The sequence below is a fragment of the Acyrthosiphon pisum genome, chromosome A1 (assembly GCF_005508785.2).
Source record: "Acyrthosiphon pisum isolate AL4f chromosome A1, pea_aphid_22Mar2018_4r6ur, whole genome shotgun sequence".
In the NCBI taxonomy this organism is placed as follows: Eukaryota; Metazoa; Arthropoda; class Insecta; order Hemiptera; family Aphididae; genus Acyrthosiphon; species Acyrthosiphon pisum.
Window position 1 is genome coordinate 67,341,337 of NC_042494.1, and position 17,461 is coordinate 67,358,797.

At 29.6% G+C, this 17,461-nt stretch overlaps 1 protein-coding gene across 1 annotated transcript in view; it reads left to right on the top strand.

Annotated features, from left to right (window-relative positions):
* The first annotated feature begins 1,035 nt into the window (after window positions 1–1,035).
* The window catches only part of LOC100575255 (AT-rich binding protein-like), a 69,696-nt gene continuing 53,270 nt past the window's right edge, over window positions 1,036–17,461 (top strand). The window contains exon 1 of the mRNA XM_008184442.3: window positions 1,036–1,403. The gene's annotated coding sequence lies outside the window, so the exon portion shown is untranslated. The remainder of the gene's footprint in view (window positions 1,404–17,461) is intronic.

The window sequence follows — 17,461 nt, forward strand, 5'->3', positions numbered from 1 at the left end:
ATTTAAATGTATGGTTATCGTTATGGTGTTTTTAGACCTTTAAGTTATACCTAAGCCGTGGGTACTAGGAGAGGAGCGTGTGTGCGACTGCAGTACGGTGGTGCGGTCATCGATCGGCGGAGACCTGTGGTTCGCGGGATAGTATACCTTATCTATTTCGTCACATGTCGCGCTCATCCTGTACCTGCTATAACAATAATAATAATATTGGTTTGCGTTAGACGTCGTAATGTTGTTTGTGAGGTTCAATAAATGTTGGACAACCCCCGATAAATCACCCAAAATACACCACTGTATATTATAAATCAATGTAATCAGAAACAGTTCAAATACAGACATATTTTTAGGTATTATAAGAAGAGACTAGAACATTTTTAAAACTCTAAAGTATATTATGAGATTAGGTTATCGGCGGGGGTGCAAACATATAGTATAATATAATATTTTATATGCATTCCAGTCAAAATATAATATTTTAAATAATAATTAATATTATACAGTTTGGTATGGGTATTGAAAACTCGCAGTTGGACTAGGCACAATAATACACGCCTGTAGACTGCAGTACCTAGATTAAATCATGAAATTAATATAATATTTGATTTAAAATCAAACCTATTGGTGCAGTATATACAAATTTAATTGCCTAATGCCTGGGGTACTTGGCACTCTCGAAGCAACCCCTTGCGTTAATACCGGTATTGTACCGGGACGTTCGACGAGAAAGAAACGATACGCTCTTTCCACTAATTGTATAGGTATATAGACGGTATACATAGTATATTAAAGCTGAATATATTGGTCGTTAGGCAAATGGTCGTATTATCGTTTCAATTCCGAAAAACATAAACAACTTCAAAGAACAGTAGAAAAACCACCCCTTTCCAAATTCGGCAGCAGAGGGCGGTTGCTGTATCATATTTATGATGATATAATAATATACCATGGTATTCACTCGCTTCGGCGCGGAGACTCGCGTGGCGGCGGCGGCGGACCGATGGAAAGCTTTTGGGCAGCGGCATTCGCGAATCGCGATTCACGCCCGAACGGCCTGCAGTGTGTCGCGCGCGTCCCGTTCGTCCGCTTATATCGCCCGCCGCCTCCGCCGTTATCGCCGCTACCGCGTTTTTGGCGTTATGTCCCGCCGACGCGTTTACCAAGGCCCCGAGCGATTATAATAATTTACTGCTATTATTAATAATGTTATAATTAATTGTAAAATATTATAAGACGTATTATACGCCTCTAAACGTAATATAATATTATTACCTATATTATTATATGATATTATAGTTGCGGTCTTCCGGGCTCCCGCGATAACGTTCGGACACGCGTAAATAGACTATATAATTATATTATAGTGTTTCGTCGGCTGACGGTTTATTTTTCTTTTCACACAGTTCGTAAGTATATATTATATTATAGTATATATTATGTTATATATTATAATAACACAAAGGATGGGTCAAACTCTGTTTTTTTTCTCGAACTGTTCGAGATTGAGTACTTGGACTCAAATCCATTTTTACTCAAAATGTTTTTGAACTTTCCTACTATAATCAGATATAATCAGACAACGACGACACGATTAGAAAATTGTGAAAACTAAAGATGTGTTCTCGGAGAAGAGGATATCTCGAACTCTGGGAAATTCGAATAATTAAAAGTTCATTGGGAATTAATAGATACTCGAACTCATTTCGAACAATGCAAGAAAAATCTAGTTCAAAACCGATACTTTTATAAATATAATACATCATATAATATTGACACAGATTTTCCAGTTTAATATTTTCTGTGAAATTATTTTTTACCCGTTTTTTGAAATTGGTGGAGGGGTGACTGGGGAAGCCTTAGTCTACCACCATTCCAAAAAGCAAGTCTTCAGGTTGCTATACTACACTAAAAACGATCGAAAAAATTATTTTCATATTTTCATAACGTACAATATTTTGGCTGAACAAAAAAAAAAAATGTTTAAATAATTCGTCATAGAATGATAATCCAACTGCAATTATTTTATATATTTATTATATTTTATATTATACGTGTAACACGGTGGCTTTCAGATTATTAATTATACCTAATCGTTTTCAAAACCATTAGGCATGTGCAATAAATTCGACATTTATTTTATAGATTTCCATGCAATATCATATAAAGCGATTAGTTGACCATAACACACATAATATATTATATAATATATGATTCATATATGCTCCTACAACAATATATTATATTGAATGCCGAAGAGCATATCATGAAACAAGTCGTTATCTTCCGCTGAAAAATGTATTCCTTTTTTTATACTCGTATATTATAAACAGTGCGTTATAATACTTGCTTTCCATCTCTCTTAAAAATTTTCCATTTCTATAAATGACATTAAGTGCGCACATTTTTGGATATTTATATTAATAATAATAATAATAATAATTTGAATGCTTATTTTATTCAGCACGTTAAGTTGGAAAAAGTGAGATTCGATCATTTTTTTCTGGGGTGTGTGGTCAAAATGTAACATACGTTCAAAATATTATGTTAATAATAAATGTTTCAAAAAATATAATTAAGCAGACTTCTGTCTATGATCGACACTGAGAAATCATGCAAAATGCATAACTATAGACACAAACACTATTTGTATAACTGTAAAAAAATTGTCTAATAACTTTTTGAATGTAAGACACTGATATTATACAGACAATTTATATTATATGTAATTAAAAGCAACTGCGTTACATCTATACTTATAAAAACACATTTCATTTTAAGCAATATATAGATGATACGTTTTATACTTATAGGCAAGACATAATGTATTTATTTGTAATCACAGCCACTGTTTTTAATTTCGTATACTGGATATTTCTACATATAAGTATATAGTATAAAACACAGTATTACCGTTCGTTATTCTTGTCAGTTGTCAAGTAACAAATGTTTAATACCGATTATGTGTACGGTGTACCTATTATTTGAACAATAATTTTCAGTTTAAATAGTATAAGGTAAGTGGTACCTAGGTATAACAGTATATAAGTGTCTATAACCAACAGGGTACACCTCACAAACTTGTACGAAATACGAACAGCTATTCGTTTGTTTTCTGCTTTTTACGTATAACTATATAAATGAACTCTTTAAAATATACATCGATAATTTATAAGTAAAAATTGATAGGTACCTAATACATGTTTTTACATTTTAATATAAACAATAAAGAAAATGGCAGAATATTGATTTTTGTTAGTAATTTAATTGGTATCTAAGAAAAATACACGAATGACTATAGTACAAATAAAAAAAAAAACGGTGAAAAACGGTAGGAGGTCATTGAAATATTGTTAATTAACCGGTGATTGATCATTTCATTAAAATTACGTTTATTTATTATTATTATTTTATTTAAATACCAACCTGACAAAATAATCGACATTGCTTATATAGATACGCTTATATTATACGACGTTTAAATATTAGGTTATTGTTCCTACACCATTGTAAATTGCCCCTTAAATTGATATTTTGTTAAAATTTCATAACTTACTGACTGTAGAGTGTGCAGAGCCTCGTATCCGAAGGAGGAACATTAAAGTATCTAAAAAAACACAATGGATGAGTTTGCATTGAGACATTTCTGTTTAATTTATTGTCCGCACTAACAAAGTACAAAAAAAAGAAGTCATACTTGTTTCCTCCTGATTATTATGGCCATCGCAGTTTATTAATATATTCAAAAATAATTTTAAAAAATGTCTTATTTACCGAATTATTTGGTCTAGTTTCTCAGGTCGTTTATTTATAATCCTCTAAAAATCGAGTGGTTTGTTTAAGTTCAGCAAAATATTGTAAGAATTGCTGTTTTATATAATAGTTGTCCACACAAATAATTTAATTTATTAGGTAGTATAACTTTAATTTACTAATATTACTTCCTTACTTAATATTCTACGTCTTTTGTGTATAAATATTTTTGTATGTTATATTTTTGTTTAACATTGTTTATTTACTGTTATCATAATATTCTTTTGTTCTATTTCATTCACCTTAAGACACCGTGCTGGAATATTGTAATAATTCGTATAAAACAGCACTAGCAACATTAGTAGGTATCAAAAACACTGTTTTACACATTATTAAAATAGGTAAATAAACTGTATTTCTTATATTTATATAAAAGTCTATCTAATATACTTTTAATTTTATAATAAATTGGTTTCATTATTAACAAAATTAATTTGCAGCAAAACCGTTATTACGTTCTATACGGCTATATCTAATAAAATATCATAATTTGTGTAAATTGTAATTAACAGTTTTTTTTTTTAATGTAATCGTAAATCATGCTGTCTATAGTTTTTGTTGCAGTTTCATATAGTTGAAACGTATGACAATAAAATTTTAAGAAAGTATAATAATATAACAACCATATAAGATTTCGTGGATTGCAATAATACATGTATAATAAAATTGTATACTAAAATACAGTTGTATAATAATTTACAATTATTATATTTAATTATTCACTATAGGTACTCTTTAAAATGTAAAAATTTGTACAATATGTTACAATTTATTTCTTATATTATCGACCTTAAAAAAATTGGACATAAAAATTAATATTTAACTTTGTTTTATAAATGAGCAGTTCTATGAATTTAATGCATAAAAATTAAATACCGTCAAATATGCATACATTTTGCATTAAAAATTGACAAAGATACCTATTCAAAAAATTTCAAAATATTATGTAAAAACGTAGCTTTGACAATCACTAAAAATATTAGTATTATATAACATATTTTAATAAACAATCAGGATCGCGTGTTTGATGTTTCTATTTATAGTGTTATAATTTTATTATTTAAAGTAGATACCTATTGTTTCATATTTTAAAATAATAATCCAAAGCAATATTATCTTCGTAATTCACAAAAAAAAAAAAATAAATAACAACCCAAATGCTAATCTGGATTGGAAGATTGTTAAAAAAAAAACATCAATTGTAAATTGTTAATATATGAGAATATAAAAAATATGCCCTAAATTTAAAATATTCAAAAACATACAAAATGCATTTATATAATACCCATTTTATTAATACACTTTAACATAAGGTACTATTATAATAAGAGTTGTGTGAATCAAATTTTGATCGAACATAATAATATTTATCCCTTCTATTAAATTACAAAAAAACAAAAAAACTAAATACATTAAGTTCGACGTTGCTTATATTCCCAGTTGTGACTTGTGGTTAGTCGTACATGATAATATGATTGCTGGATCATTACTTGGGGTAGTTCTAATGTATTAACCTTGCATATTCAATTTTTAAATAAAACAAAACAATACGATAAAGATTATTTTGAATAAATACTATTTCATTCGTAACGAAAATATATTTTCTGAACTTTATGTCTTAAACCAATTAAAAAACTTTTCTATAAGACAGCGATTGTTGTTCTAGTTAAAACTCAAAACTTAAAAATAATAATACAAAACAACCGACCACACATTTAACACAAATCACAATACATAAAATCAATAATATTATTATATTCCTAGAACAACACATACAACTACTACTCAATCCTGAATCCGAAAACTTATTCGTAGAATCATTTATATTCAATACCTACACTTCGAAATGAATAACTAGGTAACTTTGAGATTAAATTAATGGATAATGCGTTGTTTACTTGATGAAAATATTATCACAGTACCTACCTATTAGTGGATTAATGCTGCAGCTATTATTTAATTATTTAAATGTATTTAATTTGTTTATTATTCAGTAAAATATATCATAAACTAATGAATTTATATCAAACGCAATAGATACTAATTTTTTTTTTTAGAATAATTAGCATGTACATACATTGTACCTACCTGTGGAGGCATGGGAGCACTTATCCAACAATGTTTTTCTTAATATTACGTTGGCATAATTTATATAATATAGATAGCTACTTATAATAATAATAATAATAATAATAATAATAATTTTAGAAAATATAATTTTAAAATACAGAATACTTAATAAACAAATTGAATACATTTAAATGATTACTGTAGCATCAATAATTCTATAGGTTGGTATATTTATTGCATGAAATAAAGCTTATGATTTATAACCTTATAAACTCACTAATTTTAAAATTATTATCAGGTATCAAAACAGAAAAGCAAATTATGAATGCTATAGGAATTATAATGTTTAATGTGTTTTGAGTTTTGACAGCACGCGATATTATATACACATAAGTTCCTACATGGTTTGTCAAAATTTAACCAAAAGAAAAAAATATCAGTCACATACCTAGATATATTATAAATGAATATTCGAACTATAACAAATTCATCAGTATAATATATGGGGTATATAATACTATATACCTGCTATGTGTGAATTTTTTATTTTCTATTTATGAAGGATATATTAAAGAACCGAATCAAGTACAAAATATATTGTGTCTTATCATAATAGGTATATAGTTTGTAGGTACCTACTTATTTTAATATTAAGCCCTAAATATTAGTTTAAAAATTATATACATCTATTATATAATAATATTGTCAAATAATATTTTCTTAAGATACAGCGAACATTACAAAGTTTTATTATTTTGAATATTAATATTTTCGTCGTGACCGTGGGGCGCAAGCCTGTTGTAATTAATGTAAATATAAATTAGTTTGAGTTTAAAGCGTTTACACAACAGCACTTTTCTTTGTTATTTACGGTTAACTTTCGTTAAAGAATACAAACGAAACATGTCGACCGAACATAATATACAATATAGCATAAAATATATATAACATTAACATGTACTAATATATTATGTTATCGAGGTCGGCTTATTACTCAAAACTTTTTACTTCCATATACGTAGCTCGATCGCAGCAGTATATATTATATTATATATACCACGGAAAACAAAACAGAAAATAGTGTACATAAATAAAAAACAAACAGACCCATATATCATTATACAACGTATAATATTATAATGTATATGCAATCACGCAATTTAGAAATATTGCAATAACACAAAAGGTCGCCACAGGACGATTTTATAATATTATTACATAACATGAATGTATTAGACATATTACAGTTTATTATTCATAGGTGTAATTTCGGGGGTGCAGAGGGGTGCATATTATATTATATCTTCACCTGCATAGTAATAATATATCATATTCGTCGTTAACGCGGCCCAGTAAACGTTTCACAATATATATTAAATAATAATATAGACGTACCTGTGCACATAATATTCTTCGTCATATGATGTAATTAAAGATTTCTAAAATCAGTATTTCAATAAATTTACGTACTGAAGGAAAAATTGTGGTGAGTAACATGGTTGATGAATCACCCTATATTATAGTGTATACGTATGTATATTATATTACTAAATATTTAAATCGTATTAAAACTTGACGGGTTATAAGTTATAACCACCACGGGTGTGTATAGCTCACAACGCATATATTACAAAAATATCCTATATATACGAAGACATTACGCAGATACGTATATAATAATGTACACGTGGTTATAAATATATGGAGGAGTTCGATATTTAGTTTTGTGCGAGATAAAATTTATAAAACGCACGTGGGAGAAAAATACTTAAAAAAATGCGCGCAACCCAATCGTCGATGGCCGAAAAAACACTCAACCTAGAATCTAGAGTATAACATTTATAATGGACCTACCTATCTACGTTTGATTGGATTAATGTATGTTATTATTATTTTATTGCCATTGGTTAATCGGGCAGATCAGGAGCAAGCGTGCATCAAATCAAATTTCCACACGTTGACTACATGAGATACTGTCACACATTGTCCGATAGATCCAACTAACGTAGTTTTTGATTGCTTAGTTGCACCAAAAAGGAGTTGGACGATCACAATTTTTTTTACGGATAATGAAGTGCGCAGGATCAGCTAGTAAAATATAAAATATAATATTTATTGTAGGCAATTATTGAATGGAGTTATGAGAGAATTGAAACGATGGGAGTTTTTTAAATAAACACTACCTCAAAACATTCCCCTGTTGCGCACCCCTAAATATGTTCCTGTGTTTAGATCATCGCCATAGAACTAAACCATTGCGATAATAATTAATTATTAAGAAGATTTTAATTATAACACTTGCATACATGAATACATAATGTGCCTATATTATAATCATTTATTTATTCACCTATTCGAGAGTGCCCTGTATGCCCGAAGGCCTGAGGCAGGGTAGAATTAGATTTGTATATGCAGTATTATAATTTATAAGCACGAATTTTCTAGAAAAAATCAAGTCCGCGCAGCACGCCGCATTTATATACATCTTAAGGGCTATGGCGACTTTTCAGTTCTCACACCACCGTGACAACTCGTTGAACCATGATTTCTAAAAAACAATTTGGCGCCGTAATTGGTTGAATGATACGGTTAAGGTTGGTTTACACTACGTACGTTTACGTGTAAGTGCATACATTAAATTTTCTGTGACTGGTTGGATACCTGGTAAGCTTTTGGTATACCATAGTGTTTATACGTTCTTACTTCTTATTAATGCACGATTAACCACGATACCGTGTTGTTGGATCTAATTCAACAATTTCGTGTACACGGCTATATATTGATAACATAAGAATATAATATGAGGTAGCTAATATTATGTTACCAATTCTAACCTTTCTATAACCGATATTAACCGATGGAAAACGTTTTGGTGACCATTCGTAGAGAACGAACCCGGGCAATAAATGCACGTACCTACACGTGAACGTATGTAGTGGAAACCCACCATTAGTAAGCAATGTGGAATCTGATGATCTAACATCTTATGATGTAGAATCCAATCCAACTAAAGGCATATAGGCATATGTTAGACCGGATTAAGTCCATTAATAATCTATCACTGAACCATCATTTTAATTACTCTAATTTTCAAAGTGATCAGTTTTCTGGAAATCACGGTTTGCGTCGTGTGCTGTGTGCACTGTTACTACTATTAAGTCACCTTTAGTCTGGCGTTACGTTTTACAAGTATACGTACACGTTCACGATAAATCTAGGGAAAATTCTATCTGTTACGCCGCTTCAATGTATTCCTGCTTGGACTGGTGCATTACACCTGTTGTCCGTGATGCTGATCTGAATTTTATTGGGCGAGGCAATGGAATCCGAATACAATTGTATACAATTGTCGAAGACGGAGCACACCCACAATCTACATGATGAAAATACTTAATTTATTATAATATTATCAATAGTATTCTACAACGGAGATAGTCCTCTCTGCAGCCTACTGTATATAGTATACCTAAATGGTTCTTGTATGCATAGACAATTCAATTTAAATGAATGTGCGGAACTCAACGAGTTAAATGAAGACTCTTAGCATCTATTTCATATAGGATATCTTGAAAATTAAAATTAATTGAATATGTTACTAACTATTGAAAATTTATTTTCAAATAGAAACAATATACCTTAGTAACTAACTAATAAATAATCCACGGTGGAGATTGGATTAATTTTTGCAAGCGAAATACATTTTTTTAATACAACTATTGTTATAATGTTATATTATTATTATTATTATTATATTAGAAATATTAAAAATCAAAATCGAAGTAGTGCAGAACGGTCTGCTAGTTTCTTGAAATAAATATAGTTTTAAAAATAAAAATGTAGATTATGAGTGTTTTGAAAACTTCTTTGTGTATAGAAAATATTGAAATAATAATACTATACATAATATAATGGCGAAAAGTTTCAAGTCCATACGATTAATATTTTTTGAATTACGTCAAAATAATTGATAAAGTTTGAGATCGGTATTTTATGTGAACACCCAATTTGGTAAAAACGTGAACTTTAAATGTCTACCTACGGTCTATAATAATAGGTGTTGTTGTTATTAATTTGAAATTGATGTAAAAAAAACTGAATCCGAGTAAAACTTGTTGTTCACGGATTGATATCATATTTCAAGGATTCGAGCTAAAAACTTCTCGAACTTCACGAAATGTATGAATGAAGAAATATTGCTTAACTGCCATATCTTTCAGAAAATGTTAATCTATACCTATATTATTATATTGTGACTCAAGCAAATTCCAATTAAAACTAAAGTCGTCATTTCAACATAATAATAATAATAATAATAACTAATAAGCTTATAAAATTATAATTATATAAGCTTACGCCCTCGCGTGATAATTACTTTTTGAGTAGTTGTAATAAAACGTCAGAAATCCGGGATCGAATTCGTGACTTTTTCACCGAGAACGGTTGCAGTTTACTATTATATCGACAGAGTTTAAAATATTAAAATATATTTCAATATTTTATAATAATATGAAAGTCAAAAATTTACAAAATAACGAAAATATTCGTTATTCATACTGATCGCGATATACCATTATTATTTTATATTAATAGAAAGAATTTATCACTATAGGTACAATTGTACAAGCTACATAATATAATATTATGCCACTAATAATAAAAATAAAAAAATAATATGGCATTTATCAACCAAAATTCAGTTAAGTCCTATACAATAACAAAGACGTATTGTATTATATTTTTAATCGAATTTTACATGTATATATATAAAAAAACCTATTGACCCATAAACCTCGCACGCAAAGCTTTTCGGCGATGATCATCATTCTAGTCAATATGACGTTATAACAACATTCACTGATGCTATGCGGTTTGGTTTCGATGCAACTTGTAATTAACACTTCATAGCAATAGCCTCCTGTTTAGATCGTATATTATAAAATAATATAAAAAACGTTTTACATAGGAAAAACATATGCGTTTGTTTGTTTATTACCTCAAGAGTTTTAATTCAAAATGGTTTTTTACCGGGAATTTTCGCAATGGTACCCGACTATACTTAACGGATCACATAATTTTTATAGCACAACATTTGTTTTGTACTCGTATAATAATAATAATATTATTTATTATTAATATGATATGTTTTAAAAATATATTACCTATTATATATCCATTGGCCGTTACCCAGTACACTAGACATACAGATTCCGAACAATGATTGTACGTCGTAATTAAAATATTACATTATTCAAAAGTGCAGTAGAACTATCGATAACACTGCACCTCCCCCTCAAAGGGGCCTGGAAATAATAATGTGATGTGCATATTTTATAATAAACAGGATGATTCACTATATAAGCACTCTCATTGTTCACACACATATTTATTTTCCTTTAATGTTGGATTTATTCAAATATTCTAGTTTTTAAAAAATATTTTTTAGTTTATACTGGAAGTATACTTCTTATTAGGTAGGTACTACATGTCTACATACCTACTCGGACGTGATTTACAAATAATAAAAGTTAAAAAAAATATAATATCAATTACTATGGTTTTCAAATTATCATGTTAGTCCTCTAAACATTATTATCACGGACTCCTCTGTGTACTTAATGGTCGATAACTCAGAAACTACTGTTTGAAATTCGAATTAAGATTAAGAAGACACAATAAATATAATTTTTCAGAACAGTTTACAATAAAAATAGTGGATATTATTTAAAAAAAGTAGGTACTTTATATCGCACTGTGGGTATACTCCTTTAACTGTGTAATACAAATCTGAGTACACTAAAACAAATAGGTATCAAGGGTTTGAAAACTTAAAAATTCCAAAATTCAGAATTTGAATACATTTATTGTTGAAAGAAAAAATGATGTGGGCGCATGCTCGTTGTCAATCACTCTGTATACATTATACACTCGTATTGTAAGTACATTGCACAGGGTCACTATTAATTTTAAAATATCTAGTTTCTTTTTAATTGTAACGATACGCGTAATAATAAATAATTCGTGGCTGTCCGATAGTTTGAAGTTAATATAATATAGTTAAGTCATTTTACATTGAATATAATAATAATAATATTTATGCTTGACAATTACCGCTTAAATTACACGAAAGAAATACAAACACGGAAATATTGAAAACACAAACATTTTATTTTATATTTATCAACGACCGCAAACAATAATGATAAAAAAAATGTTCAAAATAATGTTATAAAAGTTTGTAACACTGAAAGTGGAATACTGAATATATAAGCAGGCCAAGTTAGGAGATTTTCTTCGTTCAGGATTAAAAACCGTAAACTTTGTATTTATATATATAATATATATATAGCAGCAGGTTATATATCGAAAAACTTTAACGATTTCAAATTAGTTCCAACTTAACTCTTGAGTGCATTATATTATTAAATATTCTTTTCTATCAAACTTCGGATAAATGTTTGTAATAGTAGGTTGTAGGTACATAAAATATTTTGGATTATGAGCGAACCGCGATGCAAAAGACATATACATACCTATTAGGTAGTTCTTTTGCGTTTATCTATCTGCACCCGCTTTATTATAAGTAATACTTAAATAACCAATATTGTGATATTATACCAAGCACTTTATCGCTGTAACACCTGTAAGTAATATAGTGTAACGGTACAATCCAAATCTTAATGTGAATGGGATTTTTCGAATTTAGTTGCCAAAATGAGCGCAGAAAAAAATTACGAAACTTCGGCGGTGTACATGTCGGTAAAAGGCCTTAAGTGGTGTATTTGAGTAGAATTTTCTGGGGGGGGAGGGGGGGTTTAGAATGTTATTGTTTGAATCTACAAATTTTATAATAAAAGTTACATTATGTTTAGCAAATAGCAATAGTGCAACACATTTAGACAATTTAAAATGTTTCACGTTCAATAAATGTCTTGATGTGACTCACGACGTACGGCCGGAAGGGGTAAATAAATACTCCAAACGCATTAATATTATGTGCATAGGAAATAAAATAGTGTACTTGTGTGGATATTTGTCCGACTAACCACCTCGATGTCCTCGAATAATATACCAACAAATTGACTCTTTCTGGTGGCATGTTATGTTCGTATGGTTTGAGTATCGTTTAATAATTCGGCATAAAGTCACATACACATTCCAGGTACCTGGAAATATTACTGTCAATTTTTTAATCACTCTGTCAAAAATTAATAATTAATGAATATGTTTATAATACCATTGATCAATGATAATATAAATAGCATCTCCTAATAAATGTACTGTAATTCCCAGCAAGAACGAGAAAAAACCCTTTCTATTAACAATTAACGAGTATCTAAATAGTTCTAATCTATACCACAAAAAATAAAAATAATGTAATAATTAATTTCTTTGTTGACGGATCTAGTACTGCAGTACCTATTTGGTATCTTAAATGTAAGATACATTAAATAAAAATAATAAAAAATGTACAGTAATATTTGTCAAAATACATAGTTATTGTATGCTTGTACTTAATAAATTACTGAAAACAATAAATTACATTATTTAAATACCCACGAGTCACCAAGAAACAAAATTCCAACACATCGCTAAGTTCAATTTTATTAAACTATATTATAGTGCTACCCACGTCGGAGTGCCTTCGATGGAAATTTATTCAAAAATATATTATAAAAGTTTGTAGAATAATGAAATGTAATGTATACACTGTACATAATATTTTGTTTATTTTAAACTGTCTAATTTGAATGGCATTGAAAAAAAAATCATAACTGAAGATGAAGATAATATTTTAATGATACTAAAATCAAACGAAAATACAAGTTTGAAATTATATCCATAATTACCTAAGTATAAAAAAATGAATGTATTCATCATATATATCAATGATATTCATCGATTGAATAACACAATTGTTGGGACCGACTGTGGTATTTATAAATTAATTGATATTTAAAAAGAAAAGTTGCGCCCACCAATCGACTAAACGCCTATCGTACAACATTAATACTTAATAATTTATTATTGTATAAACATTATATTATAAAATGTGCAAAAAAATTATATTTTTATTATAGTGTGTGAGTTATAGGTACTTTGGCGACATGTCGTTGTAGCACGAGTTACTCTGTATATATTTATAGCACTTGATGCGATAAAGTAATTTAAATAGCGATAGAGTAATTTAAATAAAAATCTTTCGGCGGGTGGAGCTAGGGCAAATTTCACTTTTCTCCCCTCCACCAACCTCCCCCTTGAAATACGCCACTAAGGAATTCGCTCGATCGCGGTCTGCAGAATCGTTATCTAAATAACCGAGTGCAACGCGATTTATTTGCTATTATTTTGGTCTCGTAATGTGTACAGTATAGTTGTTTGCGTATAATAATAATATAAATATTTATTTCGAAACCGCGCCAATATAAAAAAGTGCCGATACCGGGTTTGGGTTGGCCACCGGGGCGGGTGTGGGTGTCTCCTGTAAGTCGGACAGCCGCGCGGCGAATGAATAACGATGTATAGAGTCTTTTGCGTCTATACAATACATTCATGTATATATAGACCCATTTTAACATTCACTACAAATAACCGCTATGTCGCAGGACACAAACGAGCTCGGTTTGATTCCGGAAACGATTTAAGGATTTCGTTGTATAATAAACGAACGACGTGCGAGCAGTGCACCGTAAATTTTGCTCCGCTCAAAACGATAATTAATTAATCATATAAATTAATAAATAATATGTGACTATATAACAATGGTAATATTTTTGTAAGGCCAATTAAAAATATTAAATAATATAATAATATTTTATAATTGAACACATATTTTCAAATTCTAATATTTTTAACGATCCCTGTTACCTTGCGGCTTGCACTGTGGTAATTGTTATGAACAATATTCAATTTTATATAAACGTAGTAAGCAAACGGTACAATGGTAAACCTCCTGATCAAATCGGTTAACGACGCAATGGAAATGTGTGCCGCTCGAACACGTAACAGAGAGGATTTTCAATTTAATCAAGAATATTTATACACGCTCCAAGTTATGCATATAGGTGCGTATTTCATTCTAAATCGACTGATTAAAGTGATTACACAACAACGGAAAACCAATTAAAATTGTTATGTCGTTCGGTTTTACAGCTTTGTGAAAAATATCCGTCCTTGAGTAGTTGAGTTTCGTTTGTTTTGGTCTATCCCGGATTATAATACGCGAGGGGGTAATGACTAATGATGAATCTACAACACGCGATCCATTCAATCATAATTTATATTTTAGTTTTAGTACCTATAGACAAAATAATATCATGTATAGGTATTATACCTCGTTAATCAAATCGCAAATATTAATTAATTAAAATAATTCGGTAAACTAAACACGATGTAGCATTGTCGCGCTTAAAAATAAATCGTATACGATATATATCGAATTCTAGAATATATGGAAATATGTACTGTAGGTGTATTGTATTTTAAATTGTTTATTGTGGTTTGACACCGCAAATCCAAATATTTTGAAGTTGAACAAAAGTGAATTTTTTAGCAAAAGACAAAATCGTCCCTGCCTGTGTCCTGGACGGTAAGCGAATATGTAATATTATCATGATGTTGAATGTACATAAACAACAAAAACAATTGGGTTTTCCATGCCGCAGCCCGTAGGTCAACAGTTCAAACAGCAACAATTTTCCGACCGATTGAATCGTATTATTATGCGTGCGAATTTAGTTTTTCATAGTTTTATAGGTACCTATGTGGTTTATTTTAAAAGTTATATTAAAAATTTGAATGAGGGGCTAGTAATATATATCACGATAATATTAAAATTTGCTTTGACAACAGTAATATTATCATTATCATCATCATCATTATCAAGTTATTGATGGTCATTCGAATATTCGATATAGATCACATATTCACACGTCTCACTTCATTCCGAATATTTCCATCGTGTATACCCGTATTGTAGAGGTAAATAATATAATAATAATACATTTTGTAAATCCTTATTACACATTAATGTTTAATAATTTGGAAACCACTTGTTTGTGTTTTATATAGACATGTCATAACAATTTTAAAAAATCCCTTATTATTACTTACAAGAATGGTTTCAGAATTTTGTCGCCACAGAACCCTCCTCAAATGGTATACAAAAAAATCTCTGGAGTTTTCGAAAATAATATGGTCTTTGAGACTATCGAGTATGATATTTAAAAATTCCAAAAATCAGATTTTGAGGTAACGTGCTTGGTGAATCTCGTTGTACCTACATCACCAAAATGTCATGTCATACTGAACGCGCGCTGTCGGTGAAAAGTGTAGCGGTCGTATTATAATACGCTCAAGACACGCGATTGTCGAGACGTTTTGCATTTAACGTGGCTAAATAGCCTATTATTATTGCCTGGTCGCATGAAAACCAACTCGAACATTAACGATGACGGAGTAATCCGACAACGGGACACGATAATCGCGAAATTGAGTGTAGTAAAGGTATATAGTTTGAAAAGTCTGCGGATCTAAATGTAGTTATAATATGATAAACGTTTAAAATCGGTACCTGTCCTATAAACAGGGTGGTTCACCCCAAGCATGCACGTATTTACAGCAGAGCGACACCCACTCAACCGCTTTTTTAATTTTATAATGAAATAGTTTAAATTCTGATTAAGATAGTATAATTTTGAATATACTCAAAGACTATAATGTAATATATTTTAAAATTCTTGAATTGTTTTGTACCTACTTTTGAAGTTTAACTTTTAAGTTTTGACTTCTTTCTACTGTAGGTACCCTGTGGTGATAAAAACTTCTGTTTTTTTTTTCATATGAGAACCCCCCTTTTTTAATGTACATTATTTAGTGGAGTACAAACAATCTCAAAAATTAAAAAATATGATGTTTAATGTATTAAAAAATTCCAAAAATTGGATTTTGGATAGCTGCATCATTGAAAAAAAAACGGAGCTTTGGTGAATTACTCTATATACATATTAATATATTAATTATGGTGTACGGACGCAGTACCTACATAATTCAAATTAAATTTAAAAAAAACCATTGTGGATAGTATTTTTCCAGTGTCGATGGAATTGTTTAGAAGTGCATTAAAAACCTTATACCTACTTCGTATTTTATATAATATAATATGTATATACTCAAAAGTTATTATGGGTTATAGGTATTATGTATTTAGCGGCAGGTATATATCGAAAAACTTTAATGAATTCAAATTAATATTCCAACTCGAGTGCGTAATATTATTAAACATTCTTTTCTATCAGACTTCGGAAAAATTGTTGTGCACTTGGATGAAGAAGAAAAATAAAATAAATGTTCTCGATTCGCGTCGGGGGATTATATTGTCGTTATGCGTGTTCCCATGACAGAACAAATAGCTGCGACGTATATAGTATTCATTTTGAAAAATATTACGTTCTAAATTAGATTTGTTTACAAAGCGTAAAATATTTGCGAAAAATACAAAAGGTGGCGACGACGACGTTTCGCCTTAATATTATAATATATTTTCATTTCGGCATTTCGCATACGAGGACGTCAATGTATACCTATG